The 24,450-nt window shown below is 43.4% G+C and overlaps 1 protein-coding gene across 1 annotated transcript in view; it reads left to right on the forward strand.

Moving 5' to 3' along the window:
- The window catches only part of PREX2 (phosphatidylinositol-3,4,5-trisphosphate dependent Rac exchange factor 2), a 436,082-nt gene that overhangs the window by 311,291 nt on the left and 100,341 nt on the right, over window positions 1-24,450 (forward strand). The gene's annotated exons all lie outside the window — the stretch shown is intronic.

Consider the following 24,450-nt stretch of genomic DNA (forward strand, 5'->3'; position numbering starts at 1 on the left):
TCTTTTTTTTTTTTCATTCAGCACGCTGTTTTGAATGGGAAAAAAAACTGCTAGTGTGTACTAGGCTTTAGTGATTCCTCGTACTAAAGGAGTGCTATTCTACAGTATGTTCCCCACATGACAGCTTGCAGTTGACACTGACTTGACTGTTGCTGACAGCTCTGTACTGTACTTATGTTTGAGAACTAATCAGAGTTCCTAATCATGTGATCAATATGTCAGCCATGTGTAGCAGTCTCCCCGATCTCCAGAGGCCCGAATCTGACATTACCCCTCAGAGTGCAGGTTACTAGGCATGGTGGGTGTAGTGCAAGATGGAAAGATGGGTGCCAGTCACTTTCAGAAATGAACAAGTTTTATTTCTCTTAACAGGAACAGGAGAAAGGGGTAGGGCACAGGACACCCTTAGGCAAATGCAATAGCAAATTGGCAGACTTCTTGGACAAAAATAGAACTAGGCAGACAGCAATACAGAAAAAGGGCCTTTAAGCTGAATGCAGCAATCTGTATCTTGTAGCAACTGCTGTCTCCTATAGCAACAACTTCACTCACAGTATCCCACTGTAGATCCTCAAACTCAACTCACAGTATATCACTGTAGATCCTCAAGCTCAACTCACAGTATCCCACTGTAGATCCTTAAGCTTCACTTACAGCTACCTGCTGTATTCTTCAAGCTTCACCCAAAGCTACCTGATGGCTTGCTCGGACTCACAGCTACCCGCTGGAACCCTTAAGCTTTACTCACAGCTGTACTTCTCTTCAAGCTTTACTCACAGTTGTACTTTTCTTCAAGCTTCTCTTCAAGCTTTACTCACAGCTACCCGCTGTACTTCTCTTCGAGCTTTACTTACAGCTACCCACTGTTCATCTTGGATGAGTTCTCTCCTGAAGCTTTCCCAACACTTCACAGTCCCCGGCTGATGAAGAGTCTGCTCTGGTACTCCTTCAGAATTCCATCCCTTTGACACTTGCCTCCGGCAACAAGAGTGGTTGACCCTCTGCTGGCAACTTCTTCTCCTATGACCCTGTCGGGCTGAGCCCCTTTACATGTGGCTAGTCCTAAGGCTTCATGCCTACACCTCTATTGCTGCTCCACACACACCCACCCAGGCCGCAGCCCGACCACCTGACTCTCTCCAAATAAATAGTCTATCCCAGCAACCTCTGCAGCCAAAGAAACTCCTGCTTATTGGCTGAGAAAGCACATTCACTCATAACCTGAAATTAACTGTAATCTATCATACTAATGCCAAAGGTAACAGTGCCACCTACTGACAAAAGAGAGAATCACAGTTCCATTCAAGCTTATAAGAAAACCATTTGATCAAACTACAAATTAGCCAGGTTAGTTTCCACCTAGCACAACTAAATTTACTAGCAGCCTTGTTTAGGACAAGGGTGCTACACATGGTATGGTGATCACATGCAGGCTGGTGACTTCACTACGAAGAGAAAAAAAAAGCATTAATCCTGCCACTTTCAGCAGTGTTTACATGCAGAAAGGAGGTCAATTCATGAAAAAGAAACCACTGCAGCCTGAAGATGGAAGTAGGCCCCTGTTTATTACTATAATTGTCATGTTCAATTACAGTTTAAGTAAAAAAAAAAACTATTTTTTATTAAACTTTTTGTCCATTTATTCTTTAATAAAAAACAAAACAAAGCAGGGTTTTTTTCAATTAAAGTAGTGTACCAAATCAAATCATTGTATATCCTTAAAAAGTGTATCCTGCACAGGAGGAGATTTTCACAAGTTTATCCAGAAAGAAGTTTCAACTTAATTTTTTTCTGTTAGCATCTTAATGTGCAGGCAGTTTTACATTTTAAATGGCAGATTATATTCAATTACTATGTCAGAGAAACCCACCTCTGTGTTTCACTGGGTAAATCATATTTTTTTGCTATTGAAAGGACAACTAAGCACCATGCATGGCCAAATACTCCTATGGGTACTGCTGACTGTAGCGTGTTTACATAAATTATTATACGCAGGAGCATAATGAAAATTGGACACAGCCTTAGCCTTTCTGTTCAATGCATTTCATTAGCTAGGCTAAACAAAAAATAAATAAAAGCCTTCAAATGGAAAGTTTCCCTCCTGTGACTGAGGATCTACTGAAAGTGACGTCTGCTTCCTTTATTTTCAAATAGTCCCCATGAGATCCTTTAAATGCATGTCAAGGATGTTGCTCTTTTGATTAGCTAAACGGTCTTGAGACAAATGAATATCCACTGAGTTGGTGAAGAACAATACACATGATTGTTTAAATGAAAAGACTGCTGGGAAGAAAAATAATTTGCATTATTACTCATCAAAATAATCCTTAATGCACTTATAATGAAATTATTTTGTGCACATGGACAATTCGTCTTCGTAAAGGGCAGCATGCACAAATCAATAGCTGATGATGTCTGTGTATTTATTCTGGTAATACAGATATAGATACTTGTATCAGAGGAAATCACGTGGTTCAAAATTTCACTTTAAAAAAGGATGCACATGTGTAGATTTTCTTAATCAGATCAACCTTAGCATTGTTTGCAAAAACTGAGAAATATATGGGTGAATTGATATTAATCATTCTTGAATATTGTAAGTACACATTACATTAAGGTTATTAGAAAATGCTGGCAAATCTCTGAAAATGTTAAAGGCTGGGTGCCATTTATCCAAAGAAAATGCAAAAATTTGTGCTGTGATGTAACTTTTTATGCCTGGGAAAGGTAGTAAGGAGATCTCATCAATGATAGGCTGGTCTGCCAATCTATGGCTACCAAATAAAGTATCCCTTTCTTACAACAGTTGCCTTTCATCTTCATTTGTTCTTTTTCCAAATTTTACCTATTCACTACATTCAGAAAATTTTCAGGTCCATTTGTACAACCAAAACTGCAAACTTTTGCGGATTGCATACATTCTTATTCTTGCTTTTAGGTTAATTTATGTGATACTAGTTTTTGCCATTGGTGGTAGTTATTTTTTCTAATACATGCAAATCAGATAAGCTGACACTTGTAGTGACCAGTCCAGGTATTTATTTATAAAGGGAGGTGCATGGAGAGACTTGGTATTTAAAGGGAACCTGTCACTTGCCCCATTCTTAACAAAGTAATAGGTTTTCTTTAGGGGTTTCACCTTTGCTACTGATACTGACCTTCCCTGTGCTTCCCTGTTGTGCTTGTTCATCTGATAGAGTCCTGGGTAAATGTAATCTAATTGTTATTCCTCCATATCTTTTTTCCAAGGCCTGAGGTGGCAAATGGGGTGATGCAGGAGTGCAGGGAAGGTAGGTATCTGTAATGGAGGGGACAGACAATCAGGTGAACCTGTTACTTTTCTATGAATGGGCAGAGTAATGGATTTATATATAATAAGAACTCGCACCAATATACCACTTACTGTACAGCAATCTCAAACGTAATCACAAATAACACAAAAGATTTTTGCGTTAGACAGCGCTTGCAAAAAATATTTATTACCCCAATTAATAAATGTGAAACAAAACAATAGTGATAAAGAATGCCCAGTCCAAAATATTAATAGGTGCTCAGTCCAAAGTAATATTATTCACAAATTTCATAATCAAAGTCCATCCATAGAAAAATGAAAGAAGTGCTTATGCCTTGACACCAGAAGATTCCCCCTTGTAATGCAATGTCCCCACGTGCTCTTATGAAGGTCCACACTCACCAGATTTTGTTGACAGCCTTATTATACAACAAGAGAAATCCACCTCGCTTTTGGTCACACAGGGACAGGATTTTACCACTTGGCTGTTGCCTATTATCCTCTCCTTGTGGATAGATGGGTCAATGTATCAATGGCTCTGATGGCAATGGTCCAGGGTTAGAAAAAAAGAGACAAGAGGGATCCTTTCATAGTATAAAAAATGCTATTGTATTGACAAAAAAAATATGCTAACAAATCAAACACTGTATAACATACAGACTGTGTGTGCTCGCTCTATCCAGTTATTCAGGAAGCCGCCTAGACCAGAAGTGACGCACCAAGAGTTTCGCTTAATGCGTTTTATCATAATGTGACGTGCTTCATGCAATTGGTCCCCTGATAAAATGATGGCTACTTCGTGGACTTCCAGTGCCGAGAAGGCGTCAATAGGCATCCTCCCGTGATGCTCTGTGACTGCTGAGTCCTTCTGACTTGGCTGATCACAGAGCAGGGTAAAGGGCCAATCACAGAGGGCCCTTTACCTTGTGATCAGCTGTCAGCCAATGACAGCTGATCACGTAATTAAACAAGCCAGTTTGGGTTCTTTTTCTCCTCACAATTAGCGTGAGGAGAGAAGCAAATTGCCGATAACTGGCTTCTGTTACAGGGACATCGGTCCTTGCCTTGGTGCCTGACAGTTCAGCTAATCAGTGCCTATCAGTGCCACCTATCAGTGCCCGCCAGTGCTGCCAATCAGTGTCCATCAATGCTGCCAATCAGTGCCTCACCATCAGTGTCTACTGTCAGTGCTGCCTATCAGTGCCGCCTACCAGTGCCTATCAGTGCCCATCAGTGCCACTTATCAGAGCCCATTAGTCTCACCTATCACTGCCACGTATCAGTGCAGCATCATCAGTGTCTCTTCATCAGTGCCCACCAGTGCTGTCTCATCAGTGCCCACCAGTGCTACCTCAGTGTCCATCAGTGCCACCTCATCAGTGCCCATCAGTGCCACCTATCAGTGCCACCTCATCAGTGCCACCTATCAGTGCAGAGTCATCAGTGTGGCTTCATCAGTGCCCACCAGTGCCATCTCATCAGTGCCCACCAGTGCTGCCTCAGTGTCCATCAGTGCCGCCTCATCGGTGCCTATTAGTGCCCATCAGTGCAGCTTTTTCAGGGCATATTAGTGAAGATGAAAAATTACCTGACCTGTTCGCAAATTTTATAACAAACTACAAAAACATTTATTCATTTTTTTCAAAATGTTCAATATATTTTAGGTTTGTTTAGCAAAAAATAAAAAACCCAGTAGTGATTAAAACCACAAAAAGAAAGCCCTATTTGTGTGAAAAAAATTATAACAATTTAATTTGGGTACAGTGTTGCAATTGTCATTCAAAATGCGATAGAGCTGAAAGTTAAAAATTGGCCTGGACAGGAAGGGGGTATAAGTGCCTAGTAGGCAAGTGGTTAAACAAGGAATTTGAAGTTGTGATGATACTTCTTCAGTGTTCAACATTTTATTTACCTTAGTATATTAGAAGTAGGCAAGCTTCTGAATGATTTGCTGATACAGAATTGTTTTTATTCCTTAAACAAAGGAACCAGTGTTCTGTTGGTGTATATTTTCTAAAAATGTTGCAAAAATGAAAAGCAACATGGTAACTAGAAGTTCTTCTGAACACTGCTGGTTCACACCAGTACAGTACATTTTTGTACCATAGTTTTGTACATATTTAATGCTTTTTCATGCTTCATGCATTTTTTTTTTTACATTTTTTTGGGGGGAGGTGCCCACGTTTTTACTTTTACACAAAATCGCATTATGCCAAAGCACCCTGTGATTCTGTGTGCCATGATTAAAAAAGGGTCCACAACTTCTTTACCCACATTTCTGTGGGTAAGGCAACCCATTTAAATGAATAGCCTGCCCTACCCGCAGAATGTCAGACTGCAAATGGTAGGAATCTGCTTCAAAGTTTGTTAAAATCCCTGCAATATACATACATACATTAAGGGGACAGATTTTTTTTTTCAACAAAAGTGGAGTTCCACTTTACAGTGTAACAGCCAACACTTTTGTCTTATCTTTAGATTGAATGAAGAGTGGTTAGAATCTCTGTTTCCTTCTCATTTGTCCCTCATTTTGGTCTGATGTATATACCTGTATTAAAAATGCACTATTTGTCTATCAAAAAGGGTTTTACAGTGTTAATCCTTTCATCACATTTCTAAATTGCTGCATCTATACATTTCAAAAGCCAGTTTAACCACTTCAGTCCCGGACCATTTTGCTGATTAAAGACCAGACCCCTTTTTGTGATTCGGCACTGCGTCGCTTTAACTGACAATTGCGTGGTCATGCAACGTGGCTCCCAAGCAAAATTGGCGTACTTTTTTTCCCACAAATAGAGCTTTCTTTTGGTGGTATTTGATCACCCCTGCGGTTTTTATTTTTTGTGCTATAAACAAAACTATAGCGACAATTTTGAAAAAACGCATTATTTTTTACTTTTTGTTATAATAAATATCCCCCAAAAATATATATAAATTATTTTTTGTTCCCTCAGTTTAGGCCAATACATATTCTTCTACATATTTTTGGTAAAAAAAAATCACAATAAGCGATTATTGATTGGTTTGCGCAAAAGTTATAGCGTTTACAAAAAAGGGGATAGTTTTATGGCATTTTTATTAATAATTTTTTTTTTACTAGTAATGGCGGCGATCAGCGATTTTTATTGTGACTGCGACATTATGATGGACACATCGGACATTTTTTACAAATTTTTGGGACCATTGTCATTTATACAGCAATCACTGCTATATAAATGCAGTGATTCCTGTGTAAATGACACTGGCAGTGAAGGGGTTAACCAGTGGGTGGCAGTGTAGGGGTTAAGTGTTCCTAGGGGTGTGTTACTAACTGTGGGGGGCTGGGCTTTCATTTAGTGAACACTGATCTCTGCTCCAATCACATGGAGTAGAGATCAGCGTCACTAGTTGCTAGGCAGAATGGGGAAATGCTGTTTACAACGGTATTATTCCGTTCAGCCGCCCCGTGAGACGATCACGGGTATGCCCGCGGCGATCGAGTCCGCGGGATCCGTGACCGGACTCACGGGTGTCCCGACCGGCGCACTCACGATGGCAGGGTGGCATTAGAGATTGGACGTACCTGTACGCCAATATGCCTGCCCGTGCCATTCTGCCGATGTACATCGACGTGTGTTGGTCGGGAACCGGTTAAAGGAACAGTATTGGTAAAAGAAAAATCACTTGTGGGTTTAACCAATATTTTTTGCGTATTAATTCTCCTTGTAAGGGGGCGTGGCAGGGGGCGTTTTCTATTATTGCATACTTTTGTTTATAGGTGTCCCTCATTTCTATCTCAGAAAGGTTCGAGTTTTCCACATTCTTCTCCAAAAATAAGGTGTTAAGGTTGCTGTCTGTGTGCTTGGAGGTTTCATCTGTTTCATAAAAATGTGTTTTCCCTGTAGTTACACTCAGAATTTCTATTGTGTTCTTCTTCCTACAAGATATGGAAATGGGTATAATAGGTGACTAGGAAATCCCCTACACACACGTATCTCACAAATCTCACAGTTCAGCAGATATTTTTCAGCCTGCTTGCTGGATTACCTGGCTGCCATCAGCCCCACTCAATAATTGTGAAGGAGCTCCAGCGATCCTGCTTTAATCCTGCACCATCTGTGCATCTGCTGGCCTGGGGAGCATTCCTACTCCAATAGATTTTTCATCTGCCTCCCCTGCACCGATCCTGACCTGTATTTTTCATCCTGCCTACCCGATCACTAGTTAACTCCGGCTGTTGCTGGCTACCCCCAATCACGGCCCGTCGCCATCTTTCAGGCCTCAATCCAGCACCACCTCACTCCTACTGGCTTGGGGAGTGTTCTTACTTGCACAGACTGTACATCTACACCCCCTGCTCAGGTCATTACCTATATTTTTCAGCCTGCCTGCTGGATTACCTGGCTGCCATCAGCCCCACTCAATAGTTGGCTGCCAGCCTCCTGTGCCTCAGTCTAGTGCCATCCTTACACCTGCTGTTCCTGAGAGCGTTCCTGCTTACACAGATGGTACATCAGCAACCCCTGCTCTGGTCCTGCTCTGTATTTTTGAGTCTGCCTGAGTGATTGCTGGATAAATCTGGTTGTTTACCATCTTACGGAGTCCTGTGCTGACGACGGCCATTTTGCTACACCCGGACCAGCCAAAAGGACATAGAAATCTACTAACTTTAAGACCTTCAAACTTTTAAACTTTAGTCTAAACTTTTTTTACTTTAACTCTTCGGTTTTTCAACAGACATCACCTCCCAACTTTACTTGGGTTTCCCCAACCTGCAGCACCCGCCGCTGCTACCCCTTCCACCACCACACAACCAATCACTGCCATGCCAACTCTGCTCCAGGACAGAGTCCGAGCGACGCCATGGCACCTCGAGCCACTCATTTCATAACACGCACCCCAGAGCACTCTCCCATCAGGTGCGCCATCAATTATTCATTTGACACCCTCTGCAGCCTAAGGAATGCCACTACATTACCGACCACCACCCTAACAATACTAGGAAAAGAACAACTTTTAAGAACAAATTTGAAATCAGCCATCCAAAACAGGAATACATCACATCCAGGACAACACCTATCATGCGCCCTGATCAACACTAGATCATCAGTCAAGCACAAACACAAAATTCATGATTTTATCACTCAACACAACACAGATTGTCTCTTCATCATGGAAATCTGGCTAACACCTGTCTGTAACACCATTCTAGCAGAGTTAGTGCCTGAGACCTACTGCATCCTAACAGAGCACAGAGTCGGTCAAAGAGGAGGTGACCTAGCAGTGATCTACAAATCTCACCTCACATTCACAAAACCAACTTTACAGAGCTCACTGCCATTCATGGAAACACTCACACTTCAATGTCAAACAACACCCCAGGAAACCTTTCACATACTACTGTGCTACAGACCACCGGGACCAAAGACACACTTCCTTGCACCTTTTATCGAATTCATCTCTACATACGCCTTGAAAACCAAAAATCTCCTGCTACTTGGGGACTTTGATCTCTGGGAAAACTCCTCCCAGCACTCCATCACTACCGCCGCTTGCATCAACCAACTGGAAGCACTAGGCCTGCAGCAACTGATAAATGCTCCCATGCATGCTTCGGGCCATACCCTCAACCTCATCTTCAAACAAAACGTAGATATTAACACACTTGATAACATGCCATTGCCTTGGACTGACCACAACGTGATCAAATACAAAATAAACATCACTTACCAAATACCAACACACTCAACGACAATACACTAGACATGATCACAGAAGAAACTATACTCACAACTCTTGTTCACTATCCAACAAAATAGCAGTGTTAATCCAAAACTACTCAACTGAAGACACACTCAACTCCCTTAACACAGCATTATTACCAACAGCAGACATAGTCGCACCAATACGCAGAGCACCCACCCACAAAAACAATTCGGGCTGGTTCAATGATTCTCTTACATCACTGAAACAAGAACGCAGAAGCAATGGAGAACCCAAAAATGGAAAACCACACAAATTACAAATCACTCACCACAAGATACCACAAAGCCATCTTCATAGCAAAAAAAGAAAATTTCTCCAAAACCATCTCAAAAGCCATAAACCGTCCTCGAGCACTCTTCAAACTAGTCGCCCAGACTATGAACCCCCACCTGTTTAGAGTCTCCAGCAAACTAAGCATAAGAATTCTGTAATGAGTTATCTGATTTTTTCATTAACAAAATCGCATCCATTCGGGAAATAATTCAGCAGAACATAGCCCCACTCGGCCAGAACAAGAAGAAAAAAAACACAAAGTTTCTACAACCACCAAGATTTACTCTGGTCCCAATCACCATTGATACCACCAAAACCATCATCAGAAACCTCAGAGACAGCACATCGCCAAACTACATCATTCCCATAAAACTTCTGAAAGAATGTACTGTCATCCTGGCACCTATCATAACATACCTCATAAGCCAGTCATTTAAAGAAGGAATCGTCCCAACCTCCCTCAAGCAAGGCGCAATCAAACTCCACCTAACCTCGATCCCAAAGACCCAAACGACCGCAGACCTGTCACAAGCCTCAACACCTTCTCCAAAATTACTGAGAAAGCAGTAGTAGAACAGCTACAACTCCATCTGGACACCCATAAACTCTTGGACTCACTACAATCGGGTTCCCGCCCTGGCCACGGGACAGAAACTGCAGTCCTCAAAATCTGGGATGACAGATGACCTCGAAGCAGCAGATGAAGGAGAATCATGTCTCCTGGTGCTGCTGGACCTCAGTGCAGCGTTCGACACAGTAGACCACAAAACCCTGCTCACTCGTCTCACAGAAGTAGCTGGAGTTGCAAACTCAGACTTACCCTTGTTCGCATCCTTTTTAGAAAACCGATCTTAGAAAGGGAAACTAGGAATGTTCACTTTGGAAGCACGAAAAATTACATGCGGAGTCCCTCAAGGATTTCACCTGTCACCTGTGCATCTATCTCTGCCCACTCCTCAAAATCATCAGCAACCAGGATCTACTTTATCACTCCTAAGCGGATGACACCCAACTCTACCTACGCATCACCAACAAAAAAGACCAATACCAGGCACTGGAAAACTGTCTCTCATTGATCGACCATTGGATGATGGAGCGCTCCCTTAAACTCAACAGATCCAAAACAGAACTCCTCTACCTTCACGCAAACCGAAACAAAAACCCTGGCATGATGTCCACACCACTCACCATCCTTGGACAACCCATCACCCCCAGCACTAAAGCCAAAAGCCTCGGAGTCATCTTTGACTCAAACATGCACAAATAGAATCAGTAGTCAGCAGATCCCACTACCTTCTTCGCCTACTGTGTAGACTCATCCCCTTCATCCCAGAAGGAGATACAGCAGCAGTAGTTGGAGCAATCATCAATTCCCGACTCGACTATGCAAATTCCCTTTACCTAGGACTTCCAAAATACCAAATTTCACGTCTACAAACCGTCCAGAACACAGTAGCCAGATTGGTAACTGGTAATTGGTAATCACCCCGTCCCTGAGGACCCTCCATTGGCTAACCTTGAAGGATCGCGTTACATTCAAGACCCTCTGCCTCACTCACAAATGTGCACAAGGAAAAGCCTTGCAATATCTCTGCAACAAAATAAAGCACTACACCCCAGGTCGCACTCTCCGGTCAACTAACCAGAACCTCCTCCACATCCCCAAGACCCGTTACAAATTAAAAGGCGAATGAAGGTTCGCAGTACAAGGACTATGGGTATGGAATGCTCTACCCGCGGACATCCACTCAGAGGAAAACTATCTGGCCTTCAGGAAGAAGCTCAAGACCCATCTCTTCTGAAAACCCAGTTCGCATATGTAGCGCTATACAAGTTATTCATGAATTCATTCACGTTATACTTTATAGAGACATGCAGTAAAGTCATTCTTTTTTTTTATATTAATAATTTCAGTTACTTTGCCACCCATTAAACTGTTACAGTTAATATCATTTAGGTATGGGCAGGTTTCACATTAAGCACAGCTTTTATAAAACCTATATTTTCAGCATAGAGCTGGATTGGAACTAAAAGCAGTCTGAGCATATCAATTACAGCAGAACTAATTTGTGTAAGTTGCCAAGATTTGCTAAGCCCTGTAGAGCCATAATATATGATTACTGGCATCACTGTTGCCTCTGTAGGACAACAGGGAGCAATGCCAGACCTGTCAGATCAGCCCACAAGAACCTAAAACAGATGACAAGTAGATGAGCTGGATCACACTTTTCTGTTTTGATAAGATCTTTGTTATTATATTTATTGCCGTTATTTATATTATATTATTTTCATGTATGCATTTTCATGAACTTCATTTTTTAAAAGTCCTTGAAGCAGCATCTTAGCTGTGATTTAACAAAACATCTTCTGCCATAGAGATCAATATCGATGGTAGTAAAGGAAATACCCTCTTCCACAGAAAGTGCATCCAGCGCATGCAAAAATTGCAAAAAAAAGAGAAAACCCTTGCACACCTCAATATATGAACCAGCCCATGGTCATATTAGCCAATCTGGTAAACACCAAGCCTTTTGGATTGCAAGTTCAAGGCTACAGGCCATGAAAAAGTCTTGCAACACCGCACTCATATTAAGGTCTGGCATTTTTACTTTAAAGTAGATGTAAACCCCATTCATGAAATCTGACCTGGGCACGTATATCTGTAGTTTTTGCTTATCACTCTCCAAAGCCCTAAGTCCCATATCTTTCTGCTGCACTGTTCCTCTGTTATCAGTGAGATAACTTCTGACAAGTTTTCCGACACAGGAGATAAAAGCAGCTGAAAATTTGTGTCAGGGAGGTTGCTAAAAATAGAACAGCAGAGAGCTTGTCTATTCACAGCACAGCTCTGCAAGTTTCTTCGTTCCTGTGGAGGGGGGGGGGGGTGTGCCTTTCTTCCAATCAGCTGTCACACAGTGTATGCTCAGATTCCCCTCCTACTGAAACAAAAGAAAGATTTCTAACATGATGTGCACTTTCTAAAGAATATAAAAAGCTGAAGTCAGCAGATATAGATGTGAAACGTATGTGGGGAGATTTGTTTCTTCTTTGTGTATCATCTGAGCTGTTCATTTGACTGTGTATAGGAGAGGGTTTACATCCACTCGAACTTGTATTGCATTAAGGCAGCCCATGGCTTGAGAATAGGCTGCCAATGGCACAACAGTGAATGGAAAACTGGACCACCATTTATTTTAACACAGTGCACCACTACACATGGCATGTGTGCTGTGGTGTGCTGTAGTAAGGCACCCTTCTTCGTATTTATCTGTTGGAGTGCCATTCTAAATGAGTGCCATTATAAAAAGAAACACAAGGGGATCCAGCTAAGTGCAGCATCAATGGGTTTATAATGATAAAAAAGCCAAATGCCAAAGAAATATTAAATCAAAGCGCTGACAACGGGCTGTTTGCTGTAACAAGCGGCTCTTCCAGTGGACGGCTTTTATCCAGTGTGGCATGGCTGCAGACAAGCTTTTTGATTTTATATTTCTGAGAGTTTGCTTTTTTAATTGTAATTAATCCATTAATGCTACATGTAGTTGGTGCCCCCTTGTGTTCCTTTTTTGTAATTTCAGAGATTCGTTCCTTTTCAAGTGGGAGCTGCCTACTGAAGTACAACACCCTTCCTATGGGATTTTTATGCACTCCTTATGAACAATACAATGTTGCAATACATAGGTGTGAAGCCAGCCTACAGGTCACATCCACTCAAAACATATACAGTATATACAGTTTGGATGGATACAGGTAGATTGAAAAAACTTTTTGATACTCACTCCAATGGCAAGGCTTCTGAAAAGTCGTCTGAATCTCCACACAATATTGTAATGAAGGTGACCTTGGGGTGGATTTACTAAAGGCAATAGACACTCTGCAACTAAAGTTGTACTCATTTTCCCCAGATTAAAGCGGAGGTCTGCCCACTGCTTCAAAAATTAAAAGCCAGCAGCTGCACACACTGCAGCTGCTGACTTTTAATAATCAGACACTTACCTGTCCTGAGGTCCAGCGATGTCTGCACCCGCAGCTGGTGTTTCCATCAGCTGTTGGGTGCTGCCGCCGCCATTGCAGATAAGGAAACCTGGCAGTGTAGCCCTACGGCTTCACACTGGGAACCCTACTGCGCAGGTGCTCTGCTCCTCTCTCCTATTGGCCCAGCGGCAGGGGTAGGAGGATTGAGCCAAGCGGTGACGTCAAGGGCCGCAGTGCAGGCTTCTGGAAGTGGGGACAGAATACCTGTGAAAGACAGGTATCCTCTCCCCCCCCCCCCCCCCGAAAGATGCCAAATGTGGCACGGGGGGGGGGGGGGAATCAGATGAGAGGTAGTTCCACTTTTGGGTAGAACACCGCTTTAAGATAAAAAGCCTTCTGTGTGTAGCAGCACCCCATAATACTTACCTGAGCCCCATCTCTGTCCAGCGATGTCCACGAGTCCATCTCTGTCTCAGCCATCCGGGACTCTCCTTTCTGATTAGCTGAGACACAGCAGTGAAGCCATTGGCTCCCGCGACTGTCAATCAAAGTCAGTTAGCCAAACAGGAGAGAGAGAGGCAGCTCCCTGTCTGAATGAACACAAGGAGCAGCAGCTTGACTTGACTTGGGTGCCCCCATAGCAAGCTGCCTGCTTTGGGGGGCACTCAATAGGAGGGAGAGGCCAGGAGAGCCAAAGAGGAACTCGAGAAGAGGAGGATCCAGGCTGCTCTGTGCAAATCCACTTCATAGAGCAGGTAGGTATAACATGTTTGTTTTTCTGTTTTGTTTATTAAACGCGATTTTAGTATCACTTTCATGATATTCACAAAGGTAGAATCTTTTTAAACAGTTTTTACATTTTTTTTATTATTAGACTTAATAATATTTAATTTTATAAATGTGCACTATATATTTTTTCAGTTTATGATTCGGTAATTAAGGAGATCCTGTTAAACAAAACAATAAATGTTGAAGCCTAATAATAGATTGGATCAATTTCTACCCATTTTCAACCATTGCATTGTTTTACTCAGAACACTGCAAAAACTGTTTGTTCCCATTTACCTCAATGAGCCGCTCAATATTGGCATGCGGCCAACATTTCCATTAGGTATTTCATACAAAATTTGATTAACCAGGAGCACAGAGTTTTTACAATTAATGGAAGTGCAATAAAATGAATGTGTCCATGGCTCTCATGTTGTGAAATAATCAACATAGGTTAGATAGGATACACTTTAAATTTCACATCATCTACTAAAAGCCCATATGGGTACACTCCACTTAAAAGTAGTGGTCTCAATAGTGGTCTCAATAATGGTCAGGACTAAAACGTAAAATTAAAATTGTGTATTTAGTTATTTGAATCAATATGTTATAATAAAATACTGTATAGGTACCCTGTTTCCCCTAAAATAAGATCTAGTGTGATTGTCGGTGATAGTTGCAATAAAAGCCCTACCCCCCAAATAAGCCCTAGTTAAAATCCTTGTAGGTCTTCTTTTCAGGGTAAGGCTTATTTTTGAGGAAACAGGGTAGGGCTTATTTGGGTGGTAGGGCTTATATTGCAGCCAACACCGACAATCAGGCTAGGTCTTATTTTAGGGGAAACAGGGTATTGCCGCTCAGTAATATGTATATACAAAATATACCAGGCAAAAACATTATATGTAATCATCATATAATGTTATGGCGATTGTTTGGCACATTTTTTACATACATATTACTGTATGGCACTACTTATACAGTAGTTTTATGTTCGGTTACATGTGGGAACACTTGGTGTATTAATATTTTTAATTGCACTATAGGCGATTGTGCTGAGTTTTTTTTGGTTTCAATGTGTTACATTGCCTATGAGTATTTTTGCTACCATTTGGCAGGTAGAGCTCAACTCTCCAGCAGAGCAGAGCTGCAATGCAGATTGCATTGATGTCATTCTATCAGCCTGAAATGAACTAGGGGTGGTACTACTATATTTGAGAAGGAACTTCCTGTCTGTCTGTGCTAGCCACTTTTGATCAGCTCTGCCACCCCCGTGTATTCTCTATGTACATAAGCTGACAGTGATAGCAGCATGTAGCTACAGGGGTGTTGACAGAAAAATAAATATTCCCTGACATGACCTAAAGTCAATAACCACCTACAAATGTAACTACCATCCCAAAGCCTAATAAAATCGTAATTGTTAAGTCACAAGTACTTTTGAATTTCTTTTTTGGGATAATAAGGATAGATAATAGGAAGGTTGTGAGTTTTGCTATGGATATCCTGGAGATCAGCTTCAAAGCATATCTACGATACAGCCAAACGTTTTCTTTTACATTTACAGTTGCAAAAAAGTATGTGAACCCTTTTGGAATGATATGGATTTCTGCACAAATTGGTCATAAAATGTGACCTGATCTTCATCTAAGTCACAACAATAGACCATCACAGTCTACTTAAACTAATAACACACAAAGAATTAAATGTTACCATGTTATTTATTGAACACACCATGTAAACATTCACAGTGCAGGTGGAAAAAGTATGTGAACTCCTAGACTAATGAGATCTCCAAGAGCTAATTGGAGTGAGGTGTCAGCCAACTGGAGTCCAATCAATGAGATGAGATTGGAGGTGTTGGTTACAGCTGTAACTATAAAACACACACCCCAGTTCTGGGTTTGCTTTTCACAAGAAGCATTGCCTGATGTGAACGATGCCTCACACAAAAGAGCTCTCAGAAGATCTACGATTAAGAATGGTTGACTTGCATGAAGCTGGAAAGGGTTATAAAAAGTATCTCCAAAAGCCTTGCTATTCATCAGTAAGACAAATTGTCTATAAATGGAGATAGTTCAGCACTGCTGCTACTCTCCCTAGGAGTGGGCATCCTGTAAAGATGACTGCAAGAGCACAGCGCAGACTGCTCAATGAGGTGAAGAAGAATCCTAGAGTGTCAGCTAAAGACTTACAAAAGTCTCTGGCATATTCTAACATCCCTGTTAGCGAATCTGCGATACGTAAAACACTAAACAAGAATTGATTTCATGGGAGGATACCACAGAGGAAGCCACTGCTGTCCAAAAAAAACATTGCTGCACGTTTACAGTTTGCACAAGAGCACTTGGATGTTCCACAGCAGTACTGGCAAAATATTCTGTGGACAGATGAAACCAAAGATGAGTTGTTTGGAAGAAACACACAACACTATGTGTGGAGAAAAAGAGGCACAATACACCAACATCAAAACCTCATCTCAACTGTGAAGTATGGTGGTGGGGGCATCATGGTTTGGGGCTGCTTTACTATCATCGAAGGAAATAAGAATTCCCAAGTATATCAAGACATTTTACAGGAGAACTTAAGGCCACCAGCTGAAGCTCAACAGAAGATGGGCATTGCAACAGGACAATGAACCAAAGCATAGAAGTAAATCAACAATAGAATGGCTTAAACAGAAGAAAATACGCCTTCTGGAGTGGCCAAGTCAGAGTCCTGACCTCAACCCGATTGAGATGCTGTGGTATGACCTCAAGAAAGCGATTCACACCAGACATCCCAAGAATATTGCTGAACTGAAACAGTTCTGTAAAGAGGAATGGTCAAGAATTACTCCTGACCGTTGTGCATGTCTGATCTGCAACTACAGGAAACATTTGGTTGAAGTTATTGCTGCCAAAGGAGGTTCAACCAGTTATTAAATCCGAGGGGTCACATACTTTTTCCACCTGCACTGTGAATGTTTACATGGTGTGTTCAATAAAACATGGTAACATTTAATTCTTTGTGTGTTATTAGTTTAAGCAGACTGTGATTGTTTATTGTTGTGACTTAGATGAAGATCAGATCACATTTTATGACCAATTTGTGCAGAAATCCATCATTCCAAAGGGTTCACATACTTTTTTTTGCAACTGTAGATAGTGCTAAAGGTTAGAACCTGTCTGCTTTTTATTGCTGTTTGCACTAGACATGCACCTAATGTCGTTTTCTGTATTTGCCCAATTGGTCAATTTCTCTAGAATTAAAAAAAAATAGAAAATACTAAATTTTACATTTGCCAAATCAACAGGAAGTGATGGGAAATCCTCCAATAAGAACACCAGTTCTAGTGAAAACTGAGGAAATTTTCTTTCCTCAATTGAGAGACTTCCTCTCAAATCCTGTTGTATCTGCAGGACTGGAAGTTAGGAGAGACCAAATGTAAAAAAAAGAATGTACTCTTTAACCACTTGGGATCCGCGCTATTGCAAAATGACGGCAATAGCGCGGACCCACATTTCCGGGACTACGTCTATTGACGTAGTCCTGGTTACGAGCGGCCTGCGCGCCCCCTGAGGGGCGCGCGCGGCGCGCTCTGTGATCGGCGAGTCCGTGAGACTCGCCTGATCACCGATCCGTGTAAGGGGTCGATCCCGACCCCTTATCACGTGATCAGCTGTCAGCCAATGACAGCTGATCATGTGATAAAACGGAGCCGGTAATCGGCTAGTATTCCTCCTCGCGCTGACAGCGCGAGGAGAAAAAAAAAAAGCCGATCGCCGGCGGCCGTGTTCGGGACATCAGTCCCGATCACGGCCAGCAATATAAAAGGACACCTGCCCCCTGCCAGTGCCCACCTGCCACCCGCAGTGCCATCCTGAATAAAGTAAGTGCCCCCCTGTCAGTGCCACCCAGCAGTGCCCATAGTGCCCACAGTGCCACCCAGCAGTGCCCACAGTGCCACCCAGCAGTGCCCACAGTGCCACCCACAGTGCCACCCAGCAGTGCCACCCACAGTGCCACCCAAAATCTGCCTCAGGTGCTGCACCCCAGTGCCGCCCATCAGTGCCCAGCAGTGCCGCCCATCAGTGCCCAGCAGTGCCGCCCATCAGTGCCCAGCAGTGCCACCTATCAGAGCCACCTATCAGTGCCACCTATCAGTGCCCATCAGTCCCATCTATCTGTGGTACCTATCAGTGCCCATCCGTGCCACCCATCCGTGCCACTTATCCGTGCCACCCATCCGTGTCATCTTATCTGTGCCCATCTTTGCCCATCAGTGCCGCCTTATCTGTGCCCATCGGTGCCGCCTTATCTGTGCCTATTAGTGCCGCCTTAACTATGCCTATCAGTGCCCACCAGTGCAGCCTATCAGTGCCCACCAATGCAGCCCATCAGTGCCCACCAATGCAGCCCATCAGTGCCCACCAATGCAGCCTATCAGTGCCGCCTAATCAGCGCACTTCAATGAAGGAGAAAAATGACCCGTTTGCAAAATTTTATAACAAACTATTAAAACATGATTTTTTTTTTTTTTTTTTTTGCATCTTTTTTTGTTTGTTTAGCAAAAAATAAAACTCCGAGCTGTAACTAAATACCACCAAAAGAAAGCTCTATTTGTGGGAAAAAAATGATAAAAATTTCATTTGGGTACAGTGTTGTATGACCGCGCAATTGTCACTCAAAGTGCATCAGCGCTGAAAGCTGAAAATTGGTCTGGGACTGAGGGGGGTTTAAGTGCCCAGTAAGCAAGTGGTTAAACAGAAACTTCTTGCCTCATTCTTTTTTTTAATCCCCTCTTAGCCCTTGTACACGCGGTTGGAGATTCTGACGGAATGTGTCCGATCGGACCGTTTTGTCGGATAATCCGACTGTGTGTGGTCTCCATCGGACTGTTTCCGTCGGAGTATCCGACGGACCAAGTTTTCCAACTTGTCGGTAAAATTTTCCGACAACATGATCCGATCGGACCTTGTCCGATCATGTGTAGAGAATTCCGATCGGACAAAGTACCATGCATGCTCAGATCAAATTCCTACACCAAAGCTATTGGCTACTAGCGTGAACGTAGTCCCATCGTAACAAAATAACGTCATCACATTCTGAACGATTGGATTTTCCGACAACTTTGTCCAACCGTGTGTATGCAACAGTTTCGGACAAAATCCGACGGACAAAATCTGACGGATTTGGTTGTCGAAATGTCCGATCGTGTGTACAAGGGCTCGCACTTTTTCTGCTTGGTTGTTCTCAACAATCCTATTGACATGCACCTAATGTCGTTTTCTGTGTTTGTAGTGTATGGATATTTTTAATTCAGCAAGCATTACATCCGTCTGCCCAGCGTCTATCATAACAAAAAGCCAGATTTGGTTATTTATTATCACAGCCTTCATTCAATAAGTAATACACACACTCATGTAAGTAAAAGGTTGATCGTATGACAGGATAACCTCACACTGTTCCTTGTTTTCATACAGCTCTCCAGTAGACCTTTGTGTTATATCTTTTCCTCAGACATATCTTGTTTTTATGTAGGAGTTTAACATGCTGTAAAATGAACGAGATCCTGAAGTTGAAAACAAAGAAGATCTGAAGGTTTCAAACTGGTGTTAGATGAGGGAGTTCTAAGGGCTTCACAGGGATTCGGGTTCATGTTTCTTTTTGATCCATGAACTGTGCTTGGGTAGTGAGCGCGTTTGTATTTATAGCTTGGAGGAAAATGGAAAGGGAATAAGGCAAGAGGAGATTATGATTTAATGAAGTCAAACAATATACAGGAAGGAAGTATATTTCATAGAAAGAGAAAGGTGGCCGGTAGAGGTCGTGCACAGGAACTGAGATATGAGACACAAGTTTATGTTTTATAGTAAGACTTTTAAATGACAAGGATAGATTTTCTGAGATAAACTATTAAACAATCAGAGAGGCTTCCAAAAAAAAAAAAACGTCCTTCATGTAGGACAAGAGCAAACATCAATATGGATTAAGCTAATCTCATCTTTTGTTTAGCCAATCAGAATGTTGCTTGTAAATATGTTAAATCATACAAAATAATTTTGTCTTTATGCTGCATTAGGGTATAGAGGTCGGTGTGGAGTCTTGTATCAGGGTACAGAGGTCAGTGTGGTGTCTTGTATCAGGGTATAGAGGTCAGTGTGGAGTTTTGTATCAGTGTATAGAGGTCAGTGTGGAGTCTTCTATCATGGTAGGGAGGTCAGTGTGGAGTCTTGTATCAGAGTATAGAGGTCAGTGTGGTGTCTTGTATCAGGGTATAGAGGTCGGTGTGGAGTTTTGTATCAGAGTATAGAGGTCAGTGTGGTGTCTTGTATCAGGGTATAGAGGTCAGTGTGGAATCTTCTATCAGGGTACAGAGGTCAGTGTGGAGTTTTGTATCAGTGTATAGAGGTCAGTGTGGAGTCTTCTATCATGGTAGGGAGGTCAGTGTGGAGTCTTCTATCATGGTAGGGAGATCAGTGTGGAGTCTTGTATCAGAGTATAGAGGTCAGTGTGGTGTCTTGTATCAGGGTATAGAGGTCAGTGTGGAGTCTTGTATCAGAGTATAGAGGTCAGTGTGGTGTCTTGTATCAGGGTATAGAGGTCGGTGTGGAGTCTTGTATCAGAGTATAGAGGTCAGTGTGGTGTCTTGTATCAGGGTATAGAGGTCAGTGTGGTGTCTTGTATCAGGGTATAGAGGTCAGTGTGGAGTCTTCTATCATGGTAGGGAGGTCAGTGTGGAGTATTGTATCAGAGTATAGAGGTCAGTGTGGTGTCTTGTATCAGGGTTTAGAGGTCAGTGTGGAGTCTTCTATCAGGGTATAGAAGTCAGTGTGGAGTCTTGTATCAGAGTATAGAGGTCAGTGTGGTGTCTTGTATCAGGGTATAGAGGTCCGTGTGGTGTCTTGTATCAGGGTATAGAGGTCAGTGTGGAGTCTTCTATCATGTTAAGGAGGTCAGTGTGGAGTCCTGTTTTAGAGTATAGAGGTCAGTGTGGTATCTTGTATCAGGGTATAGAGGTCGGTGTGGAGTCTTCTATCAGAGTATAGAGGTCAGTGTGGTGTCTTGTATCAGGGTATAGAGGTCGGTGTGGAGTCTTGTATCAGAGTATAGAGGTCAGTGTGGTGTCTTGTATCAGGGTATAGAGGTCAGTGTGGTGTCTTGTATCAGGGTATAGAGGTCAGTGTGGAGTCTTCTATCATGGTAGGGAGGTCAGTGTGGAGTATTGTATCAGAGTATAGAGGTCAGCGTGGTGTCTTGTATCAGGGTTTAGAGGTCAGTGTGGAGTCTTCTATCAGGGTATAGAAGTCAGTGTGGAGTCTTGTATCAGAGTATAGAGGTCAGTGTGGTGTCTTGTATCAGGGTATAGAGGTCCGTGTGGTGTCTTGTATCAGGGTATAGAGGTCAGTGTGGAGTCTTCTATCATGTTAGGGAGGTCAGTGTGGAGTCCTGTATCAGAGTATAGAGGTCAGTGTGGTATCTTGTATCAGGGTATAGAGGTCGGTGTGGAGTCTTCTATCAGGGTACAGAGGTCAGTGTGAAGTCCTGTATCAGGGTATAGAGGTCAGTGTGGAGTCTTGTATCAGGGTATAGAGGTCAGTGTGGAGTCAGAGGTCAGTGTGGAGGCTTGTATCAGGGTATAGAGGTCAGTGTGGAGTCTTCTATCAGGGTACAGAGGTCAGTGTGAAGTCCTGTATCAGGGTATAGAGGTCAGTGTGGAGTCTTGTATCAGGGTATAGAGGTCAGTGTGGAGTCTTCTATCAGAGTATAGAGGTCCATGTTGTGTCTTGTATCAGGGTATAGAGGTCGGTGTGGAGTCTTCTATCAGAGTATAGAGGTCAGTGTGGTGTCTTGTATCAGGGTATAGAGGTCAGTGTGGTGTCTTGTATCAGGGTACAGAGGTCAGTGTGGAGTCTTGTATCAGGGTACAGAGGTCAGTGTGGAGTCTTCTATCAGGGTACAGAGGTCAGTGTGGAGTCTTGTATCAGGGTATAGAGGTCAGTGTGGAGTCTTCTATCAGGGTACAGAGGTCAGTGTGGAGTCTTGTATCAGGGTATAGAGGTCAGTGTGGAGTCTTCTCTTAGGGTACAGAGGTCAGTGTGAAGTCCTGTATCAGGGTATAGAGGTCAGTGTGGAGTCTTGTATCAGAGTATAGAGGTCAGTGTGGAGGCTTGTATCAGGGTATAGAGGTCAGTGTGGAGTCTTCTATCAGAGTATAGAGGTCAGTGTGGAGGCTTGTATCAGGGTATAGAGGTCAGTGTGGAGGCTTGTATCAGGGTACAGAGGTCAATGTGGAGTCAGAGGTCAGTGTGGAGGCTTGTATCAGGGTACAGAGGTCAGTGTGGAGTCAGAGGTCAGTGTGGAGGCTTGTATCAGGGTATAGAGGTCAGTGTGGAGTCTTCTATCAGGGTTCAAAGGTCAGTGTGAAGTCCTGTATCAGGGTATAGAGGTCAGTGTGGAGTCCTGTATCAGGGTATAGAGGTCGGTGTGGAGTCTTGTATCAGGGTATGGAGGTCAGTGTGGAGTCTTTTATCGGGGTATAGGTAAGTGCGGAGTCCTGTATCATGGTATGGAGGTCAGTGTGGAGTCTTTTATTGGGGTATAGAGGTCAGTGTGGAGGCTTGTATCAGGGTACAGAGGTCAATGTGGAGTCAGAGGTCAGTGTGGAGGCTTGTATCAGGGTACAGAGGTCAGTGTGGAGTCAGAGGTCAGTGTGGAGGCTTGTATCAGGGTATAGAGGTCAGTGTGGAGTCTTCTATCAGGGTTCAAAGGTCAGTGTGAAGTCCTGTATCAGGGTATAGAGGTCAGTGTGGAGTCCTGTATCAGGGTATAGAGGTCGGTGTGGAGTCTTGTATCAGGGTATGGAGGTCAGTGTGGAGTCTTTTATCGGGGTATAGGTAAGTGCGGAGTCCTGTATCATGGTATGGAGGTCAGTGTGGAGTCTTTTATTGGGGTATAGAGGTCAGTAGTGATGGACGAACTTCCGACGGGACGTTTCGCGAACGCGAAATGCGAACGGACCCAAACGTTCGCGAAACCGAACGTTCGCCGCGGGCCCCATTGACTTCAATGGGAGGCGAACTTTGCAAACCTTCATGTCGAATTTGCGGCCACGTGGTAATTATTAGGGGGTAAAACGTAGTCCCACCATCTGGACAATGACATAATACATGTATGAGGTGAATTTGGGATCGATAACTACAAGCATTTTTATTTTATTTGGGAAATTGTTCTAACAATTCAGGACTATGGAGCTAATGAAGGCAATGGAGGAGAGGGAAGGTCAGGGACCAGGGTAGGCAAAGAAGAGGGTGCAGGAGATGATCACCAGCAGCGTGACATACCGGAATGACACATGCACCGTGATAGAGGCATCTGACAGCAGCACCGTAATACAGAGCACTGACAGCAGCACCGTGACATACAGCGCTGACAGCAGCACCGTGACATACAGCGCTGACAGCAGCACCGTGACATACAGCGCTGACAGCAGCACCGTGACATACAGCGCTGACAGCAGCACCGTGACATACAGCGCTGACAGCAGCACCGTGACATACAGCGCTGACAGCAGCACCGTGACATACAGCGCTGACAGCAGCACCGTGACATACAGCGCTGACAGCAGCACCGTGACATACAGCGCTGACAGCAGCACCGTGACATACAGCGCTGACAGCAGCACCGTGACATACAGCGCTGACAGCAGCACCGTGACATACAGCACTGACAGCAGCACCGTAAGCAGCCCCAGGAGGAAGTCAGCACAGCACAGGGATGGTGTGATCCCCTCATAATAAGAACCCCCAGGAGGAAGTCAGCACAGCACAGGGATAGTGTGATCCCTTCATAATAAGAACCCCCAGGAGGAAGTCAGCACAGCACAGGGATATCATAAGCAGCCCCAGTAGAAATATGACACCGCTCAACCTCTTCAAAGAGGAGGGTAGGGGCATATAGTACGGTGTGCTTTTTTGGGTCAAGGAAGTGAGCCAAATGAATTAAGAAGGTCTGTGTGCTTGATTAAAAAAATAGTTTATAGACATATACATGGTCTACTGGTCACATGTGTTGAATTCCTCCGAGATCCATGCCTCATTCATTTTTAGAAATGTGAGGTAGTTAACACTGTGGTGAGCTAGGCGAGTACGCTTATCGGTCACAATCCCCCCTGCTGCGCTGAACGTCCTTTCGGACAGGACACTGGATGAGGGGCAAGCCAACAGTTCGATTGCAAATTGGGCAAGCTCTGGCCAGAGGTCAAGCCTGCCCACCCAGTAGTCTAGGGGTTCATCACTCCTCAGAGCGTCCACATCGGCCGTTAACCCAATGTAGTCGGACACCTGACGGTCTAGGCGTTCCCTGATGCTGGATCCGGATGACACCTGTCGATGGGTCGGCTGAAAGAATGACCTCAT

The sequence above is a fragment of the Lithobates pipiens genome, unplaced genomic scaffold (genome assembly GCF_037356315.1).
Source record: "Lithobates pipiens isolate NorthernLeopardFrog02 unplaced genomic scaffold, aLitPip1_a1.2 Scaffold_19, whole genome shotgun sequence".
Lineage (NCBI taxonomy): Eukaryota > Metazoa > Chordata > Amphibia > Anura > Ranidae > Lithobates > Lithobates pipiens.